Source organism: Osmerus mordax, chromosome 15, assembly GCF_038355195.1.
Source record: "Osmerus mordax isolate fOsmMor3 chromosome 15, fOsmMor3.pri, whole genome shotgun sequence".
Taxonomy (NCBI): Eukaryota; Metazoa; Chordata; class Actinopteri; order Osmeriformes; family Osmeridae; genus Osmerus; species Osmerus mordax.
In genome coordinates this window covers 14928218-14934579 of record NC_090064.1, presented here as the reverse complement: position 1 = coordinate 14934579, position 6362 = coordinate 14928218, and the positions used below count along the sequence as shown (strand labels likewise).

General features: G+C 45.6%; 1 protein-coding gene across 1 annotated transcript in view; it reads right to left on the bottom strand.

The window, feature by feature from the left end:
* boc (BOC cell adhesion associated, oncogene regulated) overlaps window positions 1–5360 on the bottom strand; it is a 76871-nt gene extending 71511 nt beyond the window's left edge. Inside the window, exon 1 of the mRNA XM_067251542.1 lies at window positions 5206–5360. The gene's annotated coding sequence lies outside the window, so the exon portion shown is untranslated. The remainder of the gene's footprint in view (window positions 1–5205) is intronic.
* Between the last annotated feature and the right edge of the window lie 1002 nt (window positions 5361–6362).

Here is a 6362-nt window from a genome sequence, read left to right as displayed (position 1 = left end):
TAACGAGCCCCCCCATACCCCACCCCCTCCTACAATGCTAACGAGCTACAGACCATCTTGAGGATTAACGAGGAGGATCAAGCTAAGTCTAATCAATTAGGCACCGCTGCATTTGCATAATTTAGATAACGAGCCTGAATTAACCAGAGAAGGCTAATTAAGGTGCACCACCTCAGAAGGCTATGGATACACCCCCACCACCACCCCCACCACCACCACCACCACCACCAACGCCTCCATCCCACATTCCTCAGGCTAGCAGGCACAGGATGCCAATGGTGTCCTCCCAGACCATGGGAACTAGAACCACCTAATGGAGCTCCATCAGGTGGTTCTAGTTCCCATCAGTAGTAGGCTGATGTGATTGTTTCTTCACATCAGCCTACTACTGATCAGTGTGTGTGTGCATCAGCACCAACACCAACCACTGCTTTTTAATTTCTCCGGTTTTACAATATGTGCTCAAACTTTTAGTACATCGTTGGAAAGTGGGATCAACTATTAAGCATTCAGAGCCTTTCTAATATAAGCGTTCCACTGCCTGTGTAACACAAATGTGCCTGTGTGTGTGGGTGTTTGTGTGTGTGGGTGTGTGTGTGTGGTGTGTGTGTGTGTGGTGTGTGTGTGTGTGGGTGTGTGTGTGTGGTGTGTGTGTGTGTGGTGTGTGTGTGTGTGTGTGCGCATGTTGGATCTCTGTAGGGAAAACGGTCCATTTCTGAGAATATTTCACTGGGAGCCTGTAGCCCGGGCACAGGATCACAGAGTAATCACTCCCATACTGGAGGGAAGAGACTAGCAACTCATTCCCAGCATTTCACACACACTCACACACACACACTCACACACACTCACACACACACACTCACACAGTGGATGATAAAAGCATACTCTTACAGAAAAAAATTACACCCATCCAATTCAAACAGCAACAAAATGGCACATCACCACAGATGTGGTCCATTGAAATAACACTAGAAATAACTGACTATATATGCAGTCAACTATTCTGAAAATTAATTCGAGTTACTAAGATAAAAAATAATAATAAAATAAATTGCTAAAACAACTTCATTACATCAGGGTGGTTGGAGAGAGAGGAGTGGAGGGAGAGGGGGGAGAGGGGGGAGGGGGGGAGGGTAAAAGGGGCCCCAGATCCTTTGACAGCTCATACATCAGTGTGAATGGAACCAATTATAAATCAAGAGCAATTTCTCCCCATTATTCAGCAGGAGGAGGGGGGGATAGCAGAGGCTGCTGTCCTCCTGCTCAGCCAGGAGGGAGGGAGGGAGGGAGGGAGGGAGGGAGGGAGGGAGGGAGGGAGGGAGGGAGGGAGGGAGGGAGGGAGGGAGGGAGGGAGGGAGGGAGGGAGGGAGGGAGGGAGGGAGGGAGGGAGGGAGGGAGGGAGGGCTAAAGGAGAGAAGAAAGTAAAAGTAAAAGCAGGGGAGTGAAACAGATACAGGCTGGGTTTAGAAAACTGAGATAAGGGAGGAAATTGAAAAGGGGGTAGGAGAAGACAAGTACCCAGTGCAGAAAGAATACAGTCACATGAAGTGAGATAAGAAGGAACAGGGTTGTGTGATACAGTAAAAGAACAGGTTACGGCTTATAACACCGTAATAAAGTAAGATACGATGAAGCTCTGTCACAACTGTGTGAGAAACTAGTTTGCCTTCAGGTAAAAAAAACGTATTTGAAAGTAATCTAACTCTTCAGTGTCTTGATGAAAGTGCACTCTAACGGATTAAGAAAGTGTCATGCCACAGCTCTGGTGTCTGTGTTGTTCCTGCCACACTTGGCTGTTGTCCGTCTATCCCAAGAAGGCGACTGTGCTATCGTAACGCACTAAACACAAACACATGCAGACAAAGTGAAGGAGTAAGTGAAGGGGTGACAGAGAGAGAGAGAGAGAGAGAGAGAGAGAGAGAGAGAGAGAGAGAGAGAGAGAGAGAGAGAGAGAGAGAGAGAGAGAGAGAGAGAGAGAGAGAGAGAGAGAGTGGCTGAGAGAGTGGAGGAGATTGGGTGTGAAAGCTTCAGTAGTAGTGTTATCTCGTGCCTGTGTGTGGATAGTCTGGAAGAGGGTGTCAGGGCTGCTCTTGGCTCCTTTAACGGTCCTTAATCTTTGTACAAATATCTACTTTGCACACAGAGAGCTGTTTGTCTGCACACACACACTGCTTACTTACCAGTGTCTGGAGTTTATCAATGATTTAACAGCACTATGTCAGTCAGAGTCAGTCTCCTCGTCACACAATAGAACAGTGTGTGTGTGTGTGTGTGTGTGTGTGTGTGTGTGTGTGTGTGTGTGTGTGTGTGCGCGTGTGTCTGTTGAAGATCACAACAACTGTGTTTCAATAGTAACCTCTGATCATTTAAGATGGGTAGCTTTAACGTACTTCTGGGACGCGTTAATGAATCGTAAAAAAAAAAATACAACGATTGTTCAATAACGTGCAAGTCAACTGTTCTGCTGGATTCCACAGAGGAATGTCATCTCTCTCTCATTTTCTCAAATGTGATCCTTTGTTCTCATTTCTTTTCCTTTCTCTTCATCATTAGCTCTTTCATCATTTCTCCATTCCTCTCACTTTCATGTCTGTCCTCGCTGCCTCCCTCCCTCCCTCCCTCAAGGCCCAGAGTAAGGACAGGAGGTCTGGAGGAGAGGAATGCAGGGCAGGTCAGCTCCTGGGCCCCAGGGGAGGGCCCTGGTCCCTGGACACCTGGAGCAGCAGGTGTCCCTCTCTGGGCTGAATGTCTGACTGGACACTTAAAACCTCCAGCATCGGAGGCATGTAGCCTGGCCTTCACACACAATCTGTCAACAGACCAGCCCTGATGCACAATCTGTCAACGGCGCAATAAGGTCTGCCTCAAGGAACAGACTTGCAGGACAGCCATATTTGGGTGTGTGTGTGTAACAGTTGTGAAGTAGCAGTAGATTTTAAGTCCTCAAGCTCTGTCACCCTCACAGGTACTATCATAGTCACAAGTCTGCCACCAAGCACGCGCGCACACACACACACACACACACACACTGCTGACACACACTTTTTGAAAAAATATGCTGGTGATCCAGAGAAGTAGCTTGTTCAGAACTAGACTGACAAGCAGTGCATTCCTCTGTAAAGAGATAACCCTGATTGGAGAGGAACCATCCCACACACACACACACACACACACATTCAGCACACTCACACACACTCGGGCCCGCAGATAGCTGCCTGCAGGCTGTTATGACTGCATGAGCGTACCTGCTGTTTCAGAGATGCAAGTCTGGCCCCAGGATGTTTTTTTTTCTCCTTTTGTCAATTAACAGAAATGTTACACCCTCTAAGATAACAACAGACTGTTTGAGGCCCAGTTAGACCAGACATTCAGTCCATAGGCACTACTCAGTCAATAGTGCCATCTACATTTTTCTTAGACATAAAGTCATACACATTTTCAAGGAAAGATTACAACCGTACACCAGTGAAACCTCCACAGACAAATATTCAGTGAGGGTAGGTTCAAAAGCGAAATTCATTATATGGTCTTTCAACAATCTACCACATAAAAGTAGTAGTAGCCCATTTATCACTCAACGACCTCATCACACCTGACCGTATCTCACGCATCGGGATAATCCATTGCAGAGTCAGTTTCTGGGTTGTAATAACTCCATACTAACCGTCATACTAACCAGTACGGTGTTGCTGGCATAGGCCCTTTTCCGATAGCACGAGTCCTATTTCCCGTTAAAGGTTAACGTTGTGCCAGACCATGGCACAGTAAAATCTGTGTGTTCATCGGTGCATAACTAATGGCTCCTCATAACTGCAACCAAATAAGATGGGGGACTGGATTCCAACCAGAAAATCAGACTGGGATCAATTAAGGATTTACTTTGATCCACCCGACGACCAATGATCAACAACAAACTGCAACCCAACAAGAGTTTCCTTATACAGTGTCAGATCCCAGTGCCAATCATGACCGGATAAACGGGAAGGCTTAATTGGAAGAGGCTATTCATTTCGACTTTTAATCTAAGTGACACTGATCCATCTGAAACAATCATCCTACTGTCTGACTGCAGTCTTGTCACCGTATTGACGAGCAATTTCTATGGGAGTCAGTCATGGTAAATGTAATCCAAATAACAAAACGACACCTGGGGTTTGAAACTCGAGCCCGTACGGCTGTTCGTGCAGCCCCCTCCATGCCCCCCGTCGACACCCTATGTGACAGACACCAAGAGGACAGGCCAAGTGCTCATTAGTAGTGCTGGATTCTCATTAAATCATTCCTGAATAAAAGAATGATATGAAACGCGGTTTAGACGCTCTTGACAGCTCCAATAGTCTGAATTCCGTCGCATTGATGGCTCAGAACGCTCGAGCAGCTGTTAATTTATTGTAATTAGGTTATTCTTACACTGTGATATTTGGTTTAGTGAGTGGATCTTTTTTTAAAGGCACATAATTAGTGACACCGAAACCTTGCATTATGAGAAGTAAAATCTGTCCAGCTAACTAGATGAAAACGGGCTAATAAAGAAAACGTAGGCATGGAACCAGTGATATTGGGAGGACATTTGGCAGCACTTGGCCATGTCTGTTTTCTGTTACTCTCCACCAATGGAAACGATCGGGACTCAGGCCTTCAAAAATAAGTCTGTCTTTACTCTCGATAACGGGAAAACTTCACCACCAGTCAAAGGTAAATTCATTTCATAAGTCAAACAAAACCTATTCATGTCAAAGAACAAAACGTTTACGCACTGATTTTGTGAAAATAACTCAATCTAAAGCGCGAGGCATGGTAACAGGAAAACACAACCCCCGAGCTGGCCACTCCATCACTCCATGTTTCCCTTTCTAACATTAATGGTTTAGCCAAAATAAAAAGCCTGCCGCTAATCTATATGCTCATTCATACATATACACGCTGTCTAACATGCGTGCAAACCTACTCAGATTTGTATTATTTAAACAGTTGAATAGCTTGGAAACGGAAAAACAAAGCGATGGATGCACCTAAAGTCAGCGAGTTGTCCTCATGCACACGTAATAACGAAAATACACAACAGTCTGTCACAACTGATTTCCGAATAACGTGTACGTAAAACATCAACACCATAGAACACAACTAGTTTGTAATAAAAACAACATTTTACTATTACTTAGCATGCAAACCAAGTTGAGTATCATTAGAGTACAAACTTACCAAAACGTGTTATATTTGGTGTTCACACCTCCGAAAACACAATCTTCTGTTTTCCAATTCTATGTTAAGTCCCAAAACACTTTTTGGTTCTCTTTTGCCTCTAAAGCGCTGTTGCTTTACTAATTTACTGCGATAGTACCGACATTTTGCTCGGCTCCCCAAGTTCTCACATTGAAAGGCCGTTTTTGGATGACTGAGCTCTCAAACAATTCTCCCTTTTGCGACGCCTTTTCGGGTCCTCCCACTTCCCAAGAAGGAGGAGGGATCAGAACAATAGGGACTAGCTCGCAAATCCCAAAGTTGAGTACACCGCTCTCGTTTCTCTCGAGAAACACAGCCTTCAAGTTCCATCTCGGGGAATATTTAATGAATGTGCGTGATGGTCAAATATACTACTATAAGTCAGCGCTCTAACTCCGTACAAGCAGCCCAAACTTGACGACAGCGCTCTGAAAAACAAGTTACCAAAACTTCTAGGGTAGTGGGGAAGAAAAAATCGCCCCCTCCCCCCTCCTCTCTCCTACTGGTCTGTTCCCCCTGATTTGGTATGCGTTTAGTCCCCACTGAGTTTGTATTGACCCCCGTCCATTGAGGCCTGTAGGCCCTCTGGTGCAGCTGTGGTGTGTTGTGTTCGGGGAGAGAGCCAGCCAGAGGCATATCTCCCTCTCTCCCTCTTCTCTCGCCCTCTCTTCTCTCACCCTCTCTCCCTCTCTCATACCACAGGGATCACAGCTCTAACACCCGCATGGTCTCTCTGGAATTCTCTCTTTACTTCAATCAACACACTTTGAATTGAGGGGGCCAAACTGAGCCATTCCTGTCCAGTTCATTAATATCTGACTATTCTGACTAAGATCACAGGGTTTGATGAAGGCCAGTTGGTGGGGGGTTCTGGGAAGAGGGCTGCCTCACTTGGTCATGAATGTCAGAACTCCCACTATGTACCTGAGGGGTTATTCCAACCCAGCAGGACATCATTGATCAGCTAGCTATGGCATTTAATTGACACCTGTTGCTCTTGTTCAGGTGAACATTTGTGTGTGTGTCTACTGGTGTGCGGTAGGTCCAGCCAGCTTGTCCTATAGTACTATTAAAGCAAAATTACTATTGTTTAAAGCATTTAATTGAGTGCCAATGAATCCTTCATAACATGATCT